This window comes from Anomalospiza imberbis, chromosome 2, assembly GCF_031753505.1.
Source record: "Anomalospiza imberbis isolate Cuckoo-Finch-1a 21T00152 chromosome 2, ASM3175350v1, whole genome shotgun sequence".
NCBI lineage: Eukaryota > Metazoa > Chordata > Aves > Passeriformes > Viduidae > Anomalospiza > Anomalospiza imberbis.
The window spans coordinates 56,708,817-56,729,393 of NC_089682.1; the positions used below are offsets into that span (position 1 = coordinate 56,708,817).

General features: G+C 40.4%; 1 protein-coding gene across 11 annotated transcripts in view; it reads right to left on the reverse strand.

Moving 5' to 3' along the window:
• MTUS2 (microtubule associated scaffold protein 2) overlaps window positions 1–20,577 on the reverse strand; it is a 257,315-nt gene that overhangs the window by 203,250 nt on the left and 33,488 nt on the right. For 6 of the 11 annotated variants that reach the window (XM_068181183.1, XM_068181186.1, XM_068181181.1 and 3 more), the window contains exon 2: window positions 963–1,021. The exons of the other annotated variants lie outside the window; for them this stretch is intronic. The gene's annotated coding sequence lies outside the window, so the exon portion shown is untranslated. The remainder of the gene's footprint in view (window positions 1–962; window positions 1,022–20,577) is intronic. 11 annotated transcript variants of the gene reach the window in all.

Genomic DNA, 20,577 nt, shown 5'->3' on the forward strand with positions numbered 1-20,577 from the left:
TCTGACACCTACTAACTACTCTGAATTTTCTCAGTAACCTTGCTGACTTTTAGTACACAACCAATTTGCTAAGTTACCATCCTTTTTGCATTGCTCATAACACATGTTGTCAAAAAGATAGGAAATATGATCACATCTACAGCTTCTAATTAATACACAAGTGTTCTAAATAATTTGCCTAAAGTGTCAGTCACAAAGTAGGGCAAACCTTTACAGCCAAGTTTCAAAAAAACCTAATTATCTCCCTTCTGCATTTTAAGTGATGAGTCTACTGCACATATTGCAAGTGACCTATTATTTACCACAAAACAATCACAGCCCAAAGTAAGTCCCCAAAGACAAAGCACACATGGGATGTCTAGTCCAGCTCGTTCAGAATTGGAACAAACACCCTAGACTGAGATTTTTTGACTATGAAATAGGTGAGCTTTCACAATTTTACCCAAGTTTGTTTTCCTTACATTCCCAGAAATCCCTTATTAATTGCTGAGTTGAAGCACATGAACTTGCAGAAATATGAGCCTTCCCTCACAGGAAGTTAGGTGTGGGATCAGAAGTTGGCTTATAACAGACTCCTAGTTTCAATTTCAGTACAACTGTTTGTTTCTTGTGAAATGACTAATATTAATCACCTAAAGCCAGTTAGCTGAAGTGGGATAAGAACACTTAGATGTTTAAAAATACTTTTATTTTACAATCTCTTCCTTAGTGTGTACATCTGACAGAAAGCAGAGAACACAGAAAGCTTGCTGAAAAATATGGGTTACTGCCCTACCAGTTCAAGTCCAAAAATAAAGCATGGGCTGCACATAAACTGGGTATCACATGTATGATATAATCATATTACACTGCCTTATACTTTACAGTTATAAGGCAGTGTAATTTCTGGACGTACCATTATACTACGTGGAATCGAGTTGCTGTCTGCAAGGTGCACCTTGAACGTCTCCTATGTTACTTACTATTTGGTTTCTGCTGAAGATGCTTCTTGGGGAAGACTCTTGCTCTGTTCATCAGAAGCCTTCAAAAGATACCAAAATGGGGAAAAAAAACCAAAACCAATTCACTCTAGGTCAATAGGAAAGTTCTTGGAATTATAGAATATCTATTAAAATGCCAGTACGGTTTTTTCACACAAGCACAAGTCTAGATTACATTTGAACTAGCTTTTCTATTAATTTCTATTTTCTAGCATAGATTTTCTATTTATTTCATTGCCTGAGTTGCAGCTTGCACTTCAGCACAAGCTTTGGGCCAATGCAGTGCTGGGAGAACTGAACACTCTGTGAGCAGCTTTCAAACATGGATGCAGTGCTTCTGTGGCAGGTTGAAGTTTGGGATTTTAAAAGTCAGAGAAAATGAAATTTTCGGCTCAGAGGATCAGTGACTCCAAAACACTAAAGATGCAATCTTTAAGACAGTGACCTGTTGACAGCTTAAGTGCTGTGTGCCATGGAGGGCATAGGTAAATAACACTTCCTAATTTCTCAGAATTGTTTTGATGGGGGAATTACACATATTTTGGAAATTCTAGTGGCCATGAAAATCTTTGTGTAACCTCTCTTAGGACAGTACAGAGAAAAAGCAATATTAGATCAAATACTCATAAAATCTTATAAGAACACAATAAATAACTGCTTACACTGCTATCTATTAGGTATACTTTTCTTTACTCATTTGTTTAGAGTACAAGTAGTGATGAAAATTGACTATTTCTTCAAAAGAGCATTCTGAAAACTTAACACATGAAAAGTTATATTTTAGTATGTAGTTAGATGTTTTCTCTCTTGCTTTACCTTACTATTTGCGGTTAGATTTCTTTACTACATACTTTTCCTGAATCTTGCTAAATAAATATTCATGCTCAAGACAGGGGTGAGAGGAGGCACATATTTGCTTGATATCCCAGAAGAATGAGATTTTGGCTATGAAAATGTGATTAGACTGATCTCTCCCTATCCAGAAAAAAAATACATTTATAAATCAAAGTTACTATATAATTTGATTACAGGTATTCAGTGGAAAACCAATCCTCATTGTCAGTTATATATTTCTATTTATATTTAAAAAGCTATTGATTCTGAGGGATGAGAAGAGTATCTCTCTGTGCTTCATTATTCCAGGTGACACATGACAAATTATGTTTTTCCATGGACTTTCATAGAGTCTCTTTCAGAGAAGCCTCTTCCTTCAGCGCTCAGCTGTTAATCCAGTTTTTTTACTGGAAGAAATGCTATAGCAGAAGATTAAAAAAGTGCCTGTGAGCATGTAAATCATGGAGTGATTGATGCTGCCATTACAAGGAAAGGTTAGAAAACATCCTCAGCAGTTTTCACCACTATTTACAACACAGTGCCAGTCATCCAGACTAATGACTGATCAATGCACGGACTTCAAATTAATTCAATAAGAGTCCTCTGAATATAATGGCAAGTCTGATAGCATTCATCTATTTTTATTTCCCCTCCCTCTTTCAGCCCATTGCTGAAGTCCAAAGACATCTGAAACTTGTGAGACTTTAGAAAGAGATTAAGTCATCAGAGAGTGTCCAAAGGAGGGCAATGAAGATGGTGGAGGGTCTGGAGAGGAAACCACATGAGGAGCTGCTGAGGTCACTTAGTGTGTTCAGCCTGGAGGAGACTGTGGGGAGAGCTCACTGCAGTCTGAAACTTCCTCAAGAGGGGAAGAGAAGGGGCAGGCACTGATCTCTCCTCTGTGGTGCCAGTGACAGGACCAGAGGGAATGACCTGAAGCTGTGTCACGGGAAGTTTATATTGGACATTAGGAAATGGCTCTTCACCCAGAGAGTGCTTGGGCACTGGCACAGGCTCCCCAAGAAGTGGCCACAGCACCGGCCTGACAGAGCTCAAGAAGCACTTGGACAACGCTCTCAGGCCCACGGTGTGACTCTTGGGGATGGTGCTGTGCAGAGCCAGGAGCTGGACTCAATGATCCTTGTGGGTCCCTTCCAACTTGACATATTCTGTGACTCATGGTCAGACTGCCAAAGACAACTTCTTGCTCTGGCTCCCTACACACATCCTTTCTCATACTGGCATCAGCCACTACAAAACCCACCTAAGAAAGCAGACAAAAAGGCAGTAGCCAAAATAACAAAAGAGGAAAAAATTTAAATTATCATCTCTACAATTTCTTCTGTGAAATAGTTTCAAAGAATTCTTGCCTGCTGCATTGTTAAACTTACTTCATGTACTTTTACTGGAAAATATGTGAATTCTGGAATGTGAGCAGACTACTAATGGAAGCACTATTGTGATATGAATCAGAAAAGACAGTTTTTAGAACTTCACTGAATGCCTTCGTCTTCATAAATTATTTGAAAGTAAATATATCTATTGAATCAAAGAGCAAGCAACTACTTCTACATACTATACTTTCTTTAATAATTGGTTTAATTTCCATATCTTTTTTATCACAAGTGGCAAAAAAATCACACCTGAATACTAAGAAAAGAAACAATTAAAGAAACTGTCATTCTAATAAAATTACCTTATTTTAAGTCCAGGATTGCATAGTTTATTTCCTTTATGCTAATTTATTCAACAATTAGAAGGATCAGTATTAACTTATCAGTATTTTAGTTCCTCTAAGTGATTTAACTGATATAACTAAGCACTGCTGCTTTTTATTAGAAAGTATAACAAAACTGTTCTGCAGCAAAGTAGATCTTAAGTGTACCTGGGCAGTAGATGTCCCTTTCCATCTCCATTACTGATTTTATTAACATCAGTGTAATTGCTCTGAAGCAATAACCAATGACCAGAATTTTACCTGTTACATTTCTTTCCAATATTGAACAAGTAATTTTCTAGTTAGCTAAAGACAAACCTCCTTGTTCTATCTTTTCCAGGTTAGTCTAACTACTTTCTTGAATAATACTTCTAAAACTAAATCAGCCAAGCTGCTACCTGACAAGTCATCTTTTGTGGTCATTTAAATGACCATAACTGAGTACTACTGTGGTCTGAAAATGCTTTTCTAAGCTTTTCAAACCTGTTGTGAGAGGCTCTCCTTCCACAAACAAACACTAACAGAATTACCCATGTACAGCTTCGCTAAAGGCTTACTGGAATTGCAAACTCCTTAGGTGTTTTTCACTTGTAGTCTCAACCCAGCCAATCATTGCACAATTACTCAGTGTACATATTTCAGCGGTGTCTGAAATGGGTCACGGCTATGTCAAGCATTCAGAGATCATGTAGGGTGAAAAGCACAGAGCCAGTTGCAGTTTATCTCCCTTCCACTTTATTGTGGACAATGAGTCAATAATACAGCAATGAATTGCAAAGAAAGAACTGCCAAATAGTCTCGTAAATGAGATATTTAAAACTAAAATAAACAGAAAGGGAATCAGGTACATTCTCAACAACCATATGCAACAACGCACTCAATTCAGGTACTTAATTTGGGTGACCAGAAGGACAGTACTTAAGTCGTAACATAGCTCTCATGTGCTATGAAGTTTAAATGTTATCAGACCACATCCCTATCTTTAGCAGGTACCCAAACTTTAGTAGGTTTCCTGCTATTACTCTTTGAGCAGATCCCAGCAAGTTTCCCTTTCTTCCAGTCATGCAACCAACACACAATGTTAATGCCTCCAGTCTCTTCTGAGACAGAAGCTGACATTTGCAAACACTTCTGCCTTCTGTGTGGTTTTATGTGAGCAGACTTGGTTGTATTCAGCAGTATGTTCCCTTGCAACAATGTAGGACAGCCTTGCAAAATGAAAGGATTTACACAAGAATGTGGGGGAAAAAGAACTAAAGTAAAGCTTTCATATGCACCCATGGCTATGAGTCCAAGTGCTCCCAATTTTGGGGCTTTCTGGGTAGCCTTTCTAGCTGACAGCCTCCTCTTCAATTTTAACTCTGATTCGGGGGTTCACCATCCTGTTCCTGGCACCATAAGGAAATGCCAGTCACTAATATTCCATTAAATCTTCAAAGAAATTATCTTCATGGTTCCCAGTAATTCCTCTGTTTCAGGCCAGAAATGCTTACTATCCTTTACTTTTCACCTTCCCCATTTAACGGAACTTAACTCCCCCATCCACTTGATCACAGTGCAGAGAGAATAGAAAAAATGTCTCTCAAACATATTTAGCAAAAGTAATCCCCATATTCTGCACCAGTTAATAGGAATGTTTCTTGGGGAAAGACCTTATTTGATTTTGCATTGTAGATTATGATGTCCTACCTATAAAATTTAAAGCAAAGAAACACTGCCAACTCTTCTTTTTCTTATATACTACTATACACTATCCACTAAGGCAGAAACACTACTCCACTTACCTTTTGCAGCAGGCCATACAAATCCCTTTATCAGACAAAATATGATAAGGCCACTTTGGCTTTCCAGTTCTCACTACTCCTCACAATAAATCCCACAACATACTGCAGCCTTAAAAAACCCTTTCGTAACTCTGTTTTTCATGCAGGAGGTGTAAGAATCAAACAGAGAGAGGCCAAAGACATGCTTCTGTGTAGGAGCCTCCTCATTTGTATGCAGCAGACCAGATTCCCACCAGTTTGTACCTAAATGTCAGTTCTAATATGTAGTTATTACAGGAAGATAGCCAAGGTGATTTATCTTAATCATGAAGGCAAAATATTACTATGTTTCATGAGGAAAAAGGCACATTTTGACCCACTTCTTTATAAGGTAGCTGAAATATCTGAAATTATAAGCATATATAATTTTTCATCTGTTCTTTCATTTCAACAAGCTATGTGCTGCTGCTAAGGGCACCAGCACTTGAAAAAAAGGTTCTTTGGATACAGTCTCCTAGGAAAGCAGAATTTTTAGAAAGACAATCTCTTGTTTGCTGTCAATCAGGAAATGTCCATAGATGCTTCATAAAATCTTTTTGAAACTGATGGTGGCAAATTATACATGTGAGCACTGTTAGACACAATTTATAGATCTCAAATTTTCACTGAACAAAGGGCCAAACTAACCCATAAAATTTATTTATTTTGTAATATTTTCATAATTACCTGGTCATTACCTTACCAAAATTTTGAGGTCAATGGGAAGAAATCTCTTTGTTCTCTGTACTGACCCCCTTCAGGGAGTCAAGAGACATGGAAACACACCTCAGGAAAATATATCTCCAACTATTAACTCAACCATTGTCTTCAATACCCAAAGTATTTTAATAAAAACCATAAAGGAATAAAAAAAAAATATATATATATATATATATAAAGGACTCCCTACCAACTACTAAAATTGAGAATAATTAGGAACTTTGAATAACACTCTTCAATCTCATAGGAGCTGTAGATCAATGCAGTAACATAGGTCCAAAAGCCCTAAATAAATTTTAAAGGAAGATCATAGTTTGTCTGACAGCAAGAGACTTCAAATCCTCTGTGTCCTTCAAGAGTGTGGTTCCCAGCAAGGATGAAAACTTTCCCAAGTGAAGACAGCTTGGCTGAATTCACCAGAGAGCTGCTGTGTCCTCACACAAACTTATTAACAACAGAATAGGCAACCAGCATTTCTTGTCTCTCATCACCATGACCTTCATCTGTCCACTTCCCCTCCTAAAGCCAAAATTGCCTTAAGCCAATCAAAGGAATCAAAGGATTGTTTGGGCTGGAAAAGATCTTTAATATCATCGAGTCCTACCATTAACCCAGTTTTGCCAAATCCATCACTAAACCATGTCACCAAATACCACTTTATACACCTTCTAAATACCTCCAGGGATGGTGACTCCACCACTTCCCCAGGTTGCCTGTTCCAATGCTCGACCATCCTTTATGGGAAGCAACTTCTAATTTTCAGTCTAAATCTCTTCTGGTACAAGTTGAGGCTATTTCCTCTTGTCATGTCACTTGTTACCTGGGAGAAGATTCCGACCTTCACCTGGCTACAGTCTCCTCTGTTGTAGAGAGTGATAAGATCCCACCCTCAGCCTCCTTTTCTCCAGGCTAAACACCCTCAGCTCCCTCAGCTGCTTCTCATGAGACATGAGTTCCAGACCCTTCCCTAGCTCCGTTGCCCTTCTCTGGACACACTCCAATTATTTTGTTCTTATGGAGCATAAGCAATGCTACTTCACTGTATGTAGAAGTGTTGCCATCAATGCTCAGACTTTGGAATAGGTCTTAGTTACAGCAATGCATTGCTCACACCTTCATTTTACCTTTATAAAAACAGCTCAACTGGGAACAAAGGCAATTCATTTGAATCCAGTCAATAATCTGTCCCCTGTGCCATTGCCTTTTGTTGAGCAGCCATTCTGATTTTTATTGCAATCTTACCAAAAAGAATTTGCATGAATTTTTTCATACTTTTAACAGTAGTTCAGTAATTTAAATCCATGGTGAAAGAAATCAGTGTTCCAGACTCCTAAAGGCTACCATGATTCGCATGCAAAGTATGTCTGTCTATTTCACTAGTATTTCCTAAAAATAGTTACTATCTGCCAATTTGCACACAAATCCATCACTGACAGGGAGGTCATATGCCAACAGTGTATTTCTCTGCTGTCTTTAATTTAGATTTACAATAATATTTTTTTCACAGGTAAATACAAGTTGGCAAAATACTGGTCATACTGCAAGGAGTTTCATTTTCCTTAGGGGAAAGTCGATGCCAAATTGCGATAGAACGCCAGGAGGCCATAAAAATGGAATTATAAGTCTACAGATATTCTATGGTAAATTGACTAAATAATTTTTTTCCCTGCCAGGGGGATTATAGCTGAATTGCTGCATCTGCAAAATCCAAAGTCCTTTGCTGCTACAAAATTATTTTTTACTTGGGTTCAAGGTTTATGGTAGTTGGCTTCCCAGTCACAGAAAGCCACACATTATTTACAAATCCTTGAGTATGAGTCTGTTATGAATACATAGACAGTTCTCTTACCTTCAGAACTCATTAGCAACAGGAACAAGTCTTCTAATGCTATTTTCCACCCTATACCCCTGCATATGCTGAATGTGCTGTGCCACTCAAAAGTGGTGTGCTTCCAAAGTTAGCCTTATTTTAAAGAGTGAACTGAAAAAACAAATTGACTATAGGGAAAAAAAATTAACAATACCCCCAAAGTGCGTTGAGCCAGTAGGTAGATATCTAACGGCTCTTCGTGAACTCTGCCTAGATGCAGGGATTTATTGTTGAAACACTGCAGACTTTTCAACCTTGCTTCTTAAGGAAATGGAGAATTACAAAATCACATTGTATGGCATTTGTCAATCCTTCCTTCCTTAGCCACCCTTGAACCTCTAGGTCAGTTTTAAGCAACTTTCATAGCTGGGTTCAGGGACGAAAGAGGTCTCAGAGGCAGAAGTCCTGACAGGTCCTGTGAAAATTAGAGGCTGGGTAGGTACAGAAGACAGAGAGGAGTATTTTGCCCACCCTGGGAGACAACAGTCTGTTGTCTGTCCCCACACACCTAACTCACATCAGCCACAGCCTGAGCTGATGTTTACCCACCAGGCTGGGAAAATAGAGCAAACATGGCATGCTGCAGGAGCTGAGAGGGATTAGAGGATGGAGGAGACAAACCCACACAAACCCAAGCTCTGACACTGAGGCTGCTTGGTTTTTCATAACTCTTTTCATGGACAACATCAGTGAGTAGAAAACTTATGTTTTAATTTGTAAGGCAAATATGCATATAATTATGAAATAGTATACTCTGCCGAGCTGGTTGTATGAAATAGGCAGAGTCTGGTCTTATGGGGCCAAATAGTATAAACTGGAGTCATTCCACCAAATTCAGTGGAAAAATGGCACTCTGCCTCGGAAAGGATCACAGACCTCATGGAAACCAAGGAACACTGGTGAGAAGTGAGACCAAAATGGGATGGGGGCCTCCTTTCCCTGCAGATCCCAGCTGCACAATGCCATGGCTTGCTCATGAGCAGGTAGGATACTCTCCCTTCCTGGGCTCAGCAGCAACTCATTCAATTCCCTCATCAGAGAGAGGCCACTGCCATGTTATGTTGGAGCAATTTGGACCAGAACTGTATGGAAATTCTTAATTGCTGTACTTTAGCTCTGCCTTTGTGTTTTGCTATGGACTGCACAGATAGGCCAGCTTTTATAATTGTAAGCACATTTTATATAGATATAGATATATATATGTATATATACATTTCTCCTCAATGGTAAATTCAGTCTTATGTACTGAGAAGGCAGACTGCAGTGATATGCTTTTAGCTGGTTAAGCAATCTGAAACGATCCAAGAAAGAGAAATCAAGAAAATAGAACATTATTTCACTCTTCAATCAGTTTGCCTAGTTACAAGGCTCTTGCCAAACGAAAATTTAATATCTCTGCTAAAATTAGGATATTAGTACTAATTACCAGGCACACAAAAATCTTAAAATTCTGGGGCTAAACTGATAATGTTGCTATGGAAATAAGCTTAATTACTACAGACCAGCTAACAAACTTCTCAATGCTGCTATCTTTACAAGCTACCTCCACTCCTGAAAATTTGTGGTTTTTTCCTCCCCCAAATGGGACTAAATATCTCTAGTGTTAACAGTAATTAAATTCAGACATTCCAAGTCTGAGGCTATTCTGAGAATTGCTTCACAGAGGCTAAGGCAAGAGAAACACAAAGCGCAGTGCTTCAGTGTAACCATTCCAAACAGTCAAAACCACATTTTTATCAATGTACTAATTCAAACACACCAGGCAATGTAAATTCCCCCTGTACACAACAATGAATGCATGCATGCTCGTCCCACACTTTTTTTCCCCCCCACTTCATGCAGGAGGAACATTTATGAGAAGGAGAGCCACGCAGCAGAGGCTTCTCCTGCACTCACCAGACTTTGTTACCAATTACTGCTTATGAATACGTAACTGTGCATATGGAGACACACATGCATACGGATATATGCATGTGAATGTATGCACACAAGAAAAAGATCATTATGAGGAGACTCTGGCGTTTTGCTTTCCCAGGAAGCAGGAAGCCCCACGCCTGAGCTCAGGCGCTGAGGGACAGGCAGCTGGCAGGGCAGAGGGAAGGCAGCAGAGCTCATGCTCCAGGGTGACCATGACTCCAGATGCTAGACACTGCAGGGTAAGGACCCCAGAGGGGAAAAGCTGAGGATGGAGGGGACAGAAGATCCCCTCCAGGCAGGACATCCTGGTCCAATCCAAGGATTGCCCAGCTACAGGGGCTGAGTCAGAGGTGGCCATGCAGGTCTTGTATACCCCAACAAGAAGAACTCTACTCCCTGCCCCTTTCTGAAGGGACTTTAATTCCCTGGGTGTACCTATTCATCCAGCTGGAAAGACAGCCATGCCTAAGACCAGCTGGGGCAGTGACACATGATGAACATGACCCACTGGCTACCAGTCCACAGACTGCAAAATGCAGATAGTCAAAGTGAACTCCACAAACACTCAGTGGCTGAAAATCTTTCCTTTCCACCATTTGGAGGTAGTCTGCAAATTTTCACTGATAGAAAAAGAGCTCAGATTTATCAGATAAGTTATAAACTTTACATCATGAATAATTTAAGCAGTCTTAATGAACAGCTGAAATCAGAAAACCCACAAGGAGAACATTTTTCAATGATTCTGGTTGGTGGCCTGCAATACAAACTAGCTTACATCCAATCTGACAAGTCACTCTGCTGACTTTAGTTTAATTATTCCAAATTTATAACAGTCTGAAGGCAAAATAATTTCTTTAACTTCCCAAAGGATAAAACTACTGCTCAGTTCAGAAACATTAGCTTTTTAAAAAATTCTTCGTCCATATTATTTTCCAAAGATTTTCTTAAATCTATTTAAAATCAATGCATGCTTGCCAAATTGTACACAGTAATAATTCAGAGATAACTGGTCTCAGAATAACTTTACCAAAAATTGAAGCAAAAATGCCTTTAAAATTCTGACACTCTGAAACCACATTTAGACGACAGAAAACATTTTCCAAGTGGTTCAGACTTGAGGAAACATGTTTGCTTGTTACTACATATTTTTTCCTTGGTGAAACCATGGAAGGTACATCAATTCTTGGATTCACAGAACTTAAACACAAAGGAATGAACCAATTATCTGGTCTGACCTCTGTATGTGAGGAGTTATTAAATTTCATTCATTAGCTCCCTAATTGAGCCATAGAAGTGGTGACTTACTTCCAGTTGGAATTTCAATGGTATCAGCTTTCAACTATTAGTCCTTGACAGTTCTTTCTTCACCAGTCTTTTAATGTCACTATCCCTTTATGGCTGAGTTTATATATGATATCAAGTCACCTCTCAGGCTTTCTTTGAGGTGTTCAGGGCCTGTAACTGTGTTTTCTTATTTCCATGGTTCCTTTTCTGCACCTTCAGTTTTTGATGTTCTTTTTAAAACAAGGATATAAATTCTTCAAAGAAAGGCAAAAAACATCTATTTTTTCTTCCCTGTAGTTTGTACACCCAGTGACTAAAATAAGCATTTGGCTATAACCTCACTGGAATGCTTTAGCTTTCCACCAAATATTTGAAGAGAGCAAAAGCAGCATCCCATATAACTTGTTTCTGTAGCCAGGTGGATTGCTTCAGGCTAACTGGCCTCATTAAACATAAGCAATGCCTCTTTCTCTAGCTTAGGCTTCCTAAAGGATACTCGGTGTCTATCTGATGCAGCGGATAAGTTCTGCTGGAGCCAACGCTGGCTATCCCATACAGACATGTGATCTGTATGATATGAAACAGACTCTGAAAATACATCTGCAGAGTTTAACTTCCTATTGTTTTTAGCAGCACAATTGTTGACATCAGTGCAAAAAGCAAGGGCTGTTTAAAGGGTCCAGCAGTGTCAGCAGCCACCTGCACAGGGGTGCTTCTCAGCAGCAAATCCCCTCATTTGGTCCAGAGAGGCAGCGTGCATTCCATGTGAAAGGAGGAAACACAGCTGATGCGCTCTTCATTACTTAAGCTGCTGCTCCTGGAGCAAGTCCTCAGGTCACACACAGCACCCTGCACATTGCTGCCTAAGGAGAGATGACCAGGAGGAAGACGGATGGTGCACCAGCACATCAAGTGTCAGAAGAGGCAGAAGGCAGGCTTAAACCACACTGGGTATCATGCAGAAATCTTCAGGTTAACTGTTCATAAGCTACTTCTGGACTCTCCTCAGACATTTACTAGCTTATAACTTATTAGCTTATTTCTTATTAGCAGGCTAATGCAGCTCTCCAGCCTGTGGGACTTGCTGTCGTGGGGACATCTAGCATATCTGCAGCAGCAGCTACAGGAATGCCCAACCCTCTCACAGGTCTCACAGGAAATGTGCCCCAGTAAATAAGGGACAGGAAAACCCATCCCTGAAGGAAGCAAATATCACCTGATCTCCCCACAGGGCCATCTAGGAGAAAGTCTGTAATGAGCTCTCCAAATGTTTCCGCTCACAAGGCTGTAAGGAAAAGAGGAGCCAGACACTTTTCTCAGCCAAACAGTGAGTCCTCCCTGCCAGCTTCTGAGACATATGTAAAGCAATCTCCATAGTCTGCAGGTGCCAAGACAGGTAAGTCTTGGCCCAGGTGCATGACATGCACACCAGCTCTGGGGACAGGGCACAGGTGACCAGGCTGCAGCTGGTCAGGAAGAGACATGCTGGCCGTGCTCCATCCCCACCAGCAGCCATCCTGCCCCGTGCCACAGTCCTTAGACTTCTGCAGAATAAACTCTGCCAGCACAGGTAAGGGCACCCCCAACCCACACACCAATTAATTTTGAGTGAGCCCTTAAAGCAAGAAGCATGTGATGTGCCTTCCTAGCAAGAAATCAGTCAGGTTTGAGCCCTACATGTCTCTTTCAGATTTGTTTCTGCTAACACAGCCAGCCAGACCTCAACTGCTCACATAGACCTCTTTCTCAGCCCCTGTTCGCACAAGAGCTGCAGGCACCCAGGCTTGCACTCAGGCTGGGAGTCCTTGTCCTTTCAGGAGGTGCAGCAGCTCCACCTGCTCCCTCCTCCTTAAAACAGACCTGTAACTCTCAGCTCCCCTCCACACTGCTCACTGAGCGATAGCACTGCTCCCAGTGCAACCCGAGGGCAGCACAGCTTCTTGCACAGTGCCTCTCGCACGAGTGGCCTCTCTGCTTACCCTGGGCACTCTCCTCCGACCTACTTGTGCTTTCCCAGGGGAAAAAAGAAACGTGCTGCAGTGAGGCAACTGCAAAGTAACAGAATGAATATAAGTTGGGAAGGGGATGGGGGGAGTAAAACTGTGTCTTTAACCTTTTTCTTGACTTGTATTTGGCTTTGAGCACCCCACTATGCAACTTTAATAGAGGTTCCCTGCAGTGGGGTTACATGGATCTGTGCAAGCACCTGCAGTGTCAGCAGACTTGGAGGGGAGGATGGAGCATGCCTTCTTGAAGACTTTTCCACAGAAAAGTTTCCAGGACTCTGACATCCCCACTGAGATGACAGGGCACCAAAGGCTCTTCTGAACTCCCTATATGGAGCTGAGTTTATTTACTTGAAGGACATTCATCCCCTACGGCCTACAGGGAGCACAAGGGCTCGAGCTGCTACAAGAAAAAGGTCTGACCTTGCATCCCCTGAAGCTGTTGGAAAGCTTTCTGAGACAGCTTGGAGCAGTGCACTGGATCAGGCAGCTAATTATAAAACTTGACTGACTTTGCAAGCATACCTGACTCCCATGGAGACTGACAGCAGGGCTTCTAGAATTTGTGCTGTGTACAGACATCAGCTGGTTTTCAAATGATCATTAATATCATTTCCCCAAAATCTGCAGCGCACTGAACCCCCTGCTGTGCAAACATGCTCAGGCCATCAGGTTCAAAGTTCCATATGATTCTCACCTTCCCAGGGAAGCATGTTAAAATCACTTTAAATGCTAACATTTCTTTTTCCACTTTCCTCTCTCAAAAATATTGTTTATTGAATCTGTTAAACTTCTAAAATAAGGTTGTCATCTTTGGAGATGGGCCATGTTTGGAATTTCTCATCTAGAAAGGCAAATCTTTCACTATGTTCTGGCCACCTAAATCCAGGAAACTGTATAATGAAAACTATTTTACCATCTTATCTATGGTTGCTCTCTCCTATATACTTTCTAGTTGACATATTTATAATACAAGGGGGATGTAAAATATATTCACCTAGATAGTAGTCAGTCAATCAAAAAAGGATCAGCATAAGACCAGCATATTTTAGCTTCTGCCTGTTCCAGAGAATAACAGCTGGCTGTCTGGCTCTGAAAGGAATGGATGCACACACACAAAACACAGACACCTGTGCAAAATGAGTGGTCTGAGTCTCTAAGATGTGGACATTCCCTTAGGCTAATTTTTTCTCCTCCATCTACTTGCAAAGGCAGTAGTGAGTGGAATATGTGGTTTTGGAAACTTACATTCTGAATGACTGTTGTAATTGCATTTGAATCTTAACCACAACCTCTACATATCCCCAAACCCAAGGCAAATTTAACCAAATGGGCTGCTATTCCATTCGCCTGCAAAGATGCTTCCCAGATGAATTTTCAAGACCTTTAAAGTGAGCATAATTTCATGATTCCCTGGTTGCCATCCAGTTCAGACTCATCACAGCACTTTCATTACTGCCCAACCAAACAGCAGATAGTGTTTGCAAATGTTGTTAATGGTATTGCAATACCCTGTATGAAGAAGAGTCAAATGCAATATGCCCCAGCCCGACAAATAATACCAGCAAACTGTAGCAAAACTGACAAGTCATTTAAGTGCAAAGTACTTTCAAAAAATGTCTTATTTAGGCACACAGTGCAGTGGCTCAGAAGTAGCAATCAGTAGCAGGATACTTACCAGCTCAGACTCTGGTAGGTGAGTTGGAAGCTATGGACTTGGCTGAGGAGCCTGCACAAGCAGCACAGAGCGCTGCTGCTCAGAAATGGAGCAGCTGCCTTGGAAAGCGAAGAGACGGAGCCCAAATGGAGATGGAAACATGCCCTACCTGGCCTGGACCCACAGCCCCTGGTGGCAGTGGAGTTGGAGCAGGGAGAACAGGCTCTTGATCAATTTTGACTAGTGGTGCTACAGAACCTGAACTGAAATTAAGGGCTCCCCACAGCCACTCAGAAATCCAGGATGGATGTACAGGCACCTGTGCCCGAAGCACGTGTGCAGTCACTCCTGAGTGCTGTGGTGGCAACAGTCTTCTGGGAACTGAGTCCATGTAAGACCAGCTGTGAGCACTCAGAGTGCCCTGAACAACAAAGTAGAAGAGGATATGCCTGGGTAAACCCAGACACATGGAGTACTTGATTAAGTCTAGCCCCTAGAGCTCTTTCCTTCTTTATAATGCATAGAGAGTGCCTCAAAGAACAGGCAGCTGCATTTTCTTTAAATTCAGTCCTTATCTGCAGTATTTATTTGAAAGACCCTCTTGATGAGTGAGGAACAAGGAGAATGATGGCAACCATAACAGTGACTTCTGCTTGAGGGAAAGAAATAATTTTGATTAAATGGATTGAAACTGTTTTTCAGCAAAGTTAACCTCTATCTTGTAGGGATGTAATATAAACAGCCTGAAGAAAAGACATGCTTATTAATGATCAAAACTTTCCAGGCTTTCATTTAATGAATGAAAGAAAATTCTAGCCAGTCACATCTATGTCCTCTAAAAGATTCCAAAGAGGGGTGAAACAATAGGACATTTCCAATATTTTTTGGATAAAGAAAGTGAGCACAAGAAAATGAAAAATCTTTCAGGTGACTTTGAATACACCTGATAAAACAAAAGCAAGTACAAGTAAAGCTTGAAGGATTTCTGTGTATGCACCTTATATTTTCTATTTTGATTCTGGAGCTGCCTCAAAGAGTTCTTCTGGGTTTTTTTGCGGAGATCAGAAATACAGATAAAAAAAGAAATTAGGAAGAAATCTAACAAATGTTGTCACCATTCTTTTCAAAACCAGATCATAAACTGCATCACTGTATCACCACTTTCATTACAAATGCTTCATTCCAGGAGCCCACACCTTTCCATTACTCAAATGAGAGCTAGAACTTGTTAGAAGATGATGGATGTACAATGCGCGCTTTCTTTTCTTCGCACACTTTTTTCCAGAAGCTGCTCTGATACAGCAGATACAGACCCAGAGTTACAAAAGCAGAGATGTGCCTCCATTCCTTCTCTCTGCCTTGCAAGGTCTCCCAAGACCCTCAGCACGGGGACACCGCACTCTGAGCTTTGAACAGAGCCCCTCCTTCAGGACCCTTAGGTACCACCACAGCCCATGAGCAGAGCAGTCACTGTCATCCCTTCGATTACTCAGGACAAGACCTTTTATCCTCCCAGGATGTAAATTACCAGCTGTCAAGTGGCTTCAATGGCACTCAGCTCCACATGAAGAAGCATTATAGAAATGTTAATCAATTCTAATCAATACCAGATCCTGTGTCTGAAATGAGCTGCTGGCAGCAAAATGGCAGCAGCAGAGCTGAGGTTCTCCAGCAAACACTTGAAGTACAAAGGGAAAATCATTGGCCCCAAAATATCCCTTACATTTAGAAGCAGGCTGGCAGGAGTGACACTGAGGAGCTCTGGCACAGCAGGTATGAACCCGAACCAGCTGGCAAACAGAATGGATTTTGATTTCCAATGCTATCCACACAATTATTTTCATTAAACAGATCCCATTTCAACACTCCTGTCCTGTCCCTGTACTGCTGGGACCCTCAGCATTGGCCCCCATGGCAACCCATTCCAAACCCATGGAAAACAGACCATGTGGTACCTAGGTGGGCTTGAACCCCTGAAACACTAATGGTTGTTTCATTTCAAGAAGGGGAGAAGGCAGGCTGAGAAGAAAGGTTCATTATTCAGTGGAGGAAATGTGACGTGGCCCAAAACTGAATGACAAAAGTACATAGCAAATAAGATACATATTTTAAAAATAAGCTATTGCTAGCAGAACAAGTCCAAACAGAAGTCAGGAAAGGAAGACAGAGCAACCAGACACCCGCAATACGCTCCACACAGTACACTGATGGACAATAAACCTGTCTGAACCAATAGAACAATTTGGATGTGGCTTCCTGCATGTTTCATGGACCACCAGCTGCCATCTGTATGTTTCCATATTCATCCACCATTATCTCATACTTATAATTGTCACAAGCATCATGAGAACACCCCTCACAGTGATCCCAGTCTGTCTTCCACATTAAAATCAATGTCAAAATCAAAGTCCCGATGGACTGAGTCTTTGTTATTTTTAATTCTGGGGACAGAATCCTTTTTTTTTGGCACACAAGTTAAGAAGTAAATTACTTTGATACTAAAATGTTCAAGAAATAATATTTTACTATAGTATTTGGGAGAATAGAATATTTTAATAGCAACAAATTATTACTTGATTCTGCCTTTTACTTGTATTTTTGGTATAAAAATTATCTTTTATTAACCTCCCCAAAATCATAAACAAAACAATATTCTTTTATTTTGGACCTGCAGGGGTATCCTGCAGGATAAAAAAAATATTTTTTAATGTTCTATAAAATTACAAATTCATCCAAACTTAAGAGTTGTGAATTTGACCCATCTGCATTTTTTGAGGGAAAAAAAAAAAAGAAGAAATAAAAAAATAAACCAAACCCCACACCAGAAACATGTTGGTCAGCTCCTGAAAATATGTGCTTTTAAGGAGTCCCAGCTGGGCTGGCAGGAGGCATGAAATATTAAATGCTTTTAAAAGAAAATAAACCTAATGATCTTTGTATGCATTCATATCAAAAGATCCTTGATTTTTTGCCTTTCTTACTTCAAAACCAGAGATATTTAGATGGATAAATTGGGAGTACTTACAAGTTAACACTGAAATTTCAGTTCATAGCTCCGTAATACAGTAGGATGCTCTAACATCAGAAATCTTTCGCAAGTCAGTATTAGCTGTGAAGTGTTACTAATTCTGAATTCGTGGTGGTTTGCCACTTCAAATTAAGTACCAGGTGAGATCAGATGAAGGGTGAGTTTTTTTCATTGTTTGCTTACTCTTGTGTATTTATGAAAGAAATTTTCTAATTTTCTAAAAGATCCTAGGTAAAACACTGTAGAAATTGAACCCACAAAATATTACAGCAAAATACACAGAGACACAGTATTGTATCTTCTGATAAATAGCTCTTATATTAATTGTGCATCCCAAACAGAAATTAATGCAAATCAATTTTCTTCTGTAAGATATAATTTCATTCATTCCAGTGACCTGAGCCACAGAAATAATCATCAATATTTTATCCTGACACCCAGACATCCATTACAGGATCCCATCCACATACTCTTCTTCCAAGCAAGGAGCTCAGTTCTCCCAAATCAATTAATCTCTGCTTACTTACGTGTTTCCCCATCCATAAGAGCACTGATTTAGTAAATCCCTTCTGAAAATAAATTTCAACATTAAACATAGAACTTCGACATGTGAGCTGGCAGAATTAATCAGTGTCATATGGATATTCCCCAACTAGAGGAAACAGGAATTTATTCTGCTCAGGTTTATTGTTGGAGGTGTTTCCCTGGCACACAGGCTGCTTAGCTCTACTGAAGTATGTGGTGTGCACTTTACATCTCAAAGAACTCCTAAAACTAAAGAGTTCCAGTTCCTGGCTCTAGCTGGTACTACACACCTCACACAGATCAGTGAGGCTGGTTTCCTTCTGAACAAACCATTTGCAGCAAAAACCTCAAGACATACTGATTTGAAAACAATCTTTCCATCCTTGTGTATAAAACACACTGAACTAATAAGAAGAGGTCTAACAAAGACATCAAACTAACTTTTGTTGCCCTTATCCCAGGGCAAAGGTGGGCATAGCCCAAAATAAGGACTCGGCTCTCTGCTGACCTGAAGTAGGAGGTGACGACTCAGCTGATTTGCTGTAATAAGTGCAGCTCACTAATTTTCCTTGAACACAAAGGAGATGGGCAAGATCGATTTTGGGGGGGAAAAAATCCCCAAGGAGCAGCAACAAATTGCTGGATGTTATGTTACTGTTTTTCTTAAAGAGTTTTGCTCCAGGAGGCAGGAGATTAAATAAGAGTCAAAGTTTTCACTTAAATAAGTTTCTATCCTCCATGTCTGCAGAGGAAACCTCCCAAGAGCTCAGAAGACCTCTTGTTTCAGCATGTCACCATTCTAAAAAATAATTGCCATAATCACAGCCTAGCTAAAAAAATTAGATTTTATGAATTTTTAACACAACACTTTGCATCAGTGTTGGATTCATTCTCTCTTTGGATGTCTCTTAATCATATCTTTTATTTGTTTGCCATGAGTAGTAGACACCTGGTTTCTATCTACAGTGAAAGTTGTGACATTGTTGTCTGTATCTGTAGGAGGAACCACACCAAATCTGCAGGACTTGCAGAAAACTGCAAGATCTAATCAAGTTACCCCTGCCGTGGTGGAAAAAGGTAAAGTGTCATAGCCATTCACTCCCACAAGTAAGCGCTCAGCTGGCTTTTCTCATTTATTTATTTTGAGAAAGCAGATTAGGTCAAAATTTGTGAAGGTCAAAAAATTGTAGACAGCTTCTTTAGCTCTTCCAGTACCAAAATCTGAAAGGAAGTGCTAAATTCTCACTACCCCTAGAACCAGGTTTCCATTTAGTCAGAATTTGTATTATCCTTTTCAAATATACACACCGCAGCTTGATTTGATACTCCCCAGTCACAAGTCCCAACTTCACACTATAATATCTCATCAGTAATTCTTCAGAAAGTCAAATATATTGAGCCACTCCAATTACCTCTAATAAAATTATTGTGCTTTAATTTGGAACAAAGGTTCAAGTTTTCCACTCTGGCAAAATACTTTGAAATATTGCAGAACTTAAAGTCCCTGTAATTCTGTGGAGAAAGATATTTTAGAGCAGTTCCCTTTGTTTAGAAACCCATGGTATGACCTGGAATAGCAAGTACAGACTTGCTATTCTGTATATCTGCTATATCCAATTGCTAAGTGCAATTGACACCAGTGTTCAAGAGGGCTATGATCCAAGCAATCCTGACCAACTCAGGTGTGAGCAATGGCACACCCTGCAATACTTGTGTTTCTACTAAACATTTTCTTGAGTGCTCATAATCTTTCCTCTTGAGCATTGACAAACGGGGCTCTTCATGTGTATACCTGCCTCCCGCAATGGGGACACATAGTTTGGTGTCTAAAGGACTGGCAGCTCTCTAAATTCTTTAGGGCCTCATTTAAGTCCTAAGGACTTGATTTGCTATATTTGTTCACATCCTAATATCCTAACCATGCCTAGGGCAAGCTTTAGGAATTGCTATAGTTTGTGGATTTCTTATGTGAGCTATGCCAGCCCTTGAGTCAAGCCCTGAGATTAAACTTCTGTTTTCCAAACTAAGAATCTCTTAAATTTAGTTACAGCAGCTCTAAAAACCTTAGGCCCTCTATGGAAAGGCATGTGTACCTTGATCTTCTCATGGGATCTGCTCTGCAGTCAGTATGCCATAAAGCACATGGAGGAGAAGAGCCCTGCATGCAGCCCCACGTAAAAGCATCATTGTGGGGCTCATCATCCCATCCAAGTCACTGCCAAAGGTCTCCTTGCTCC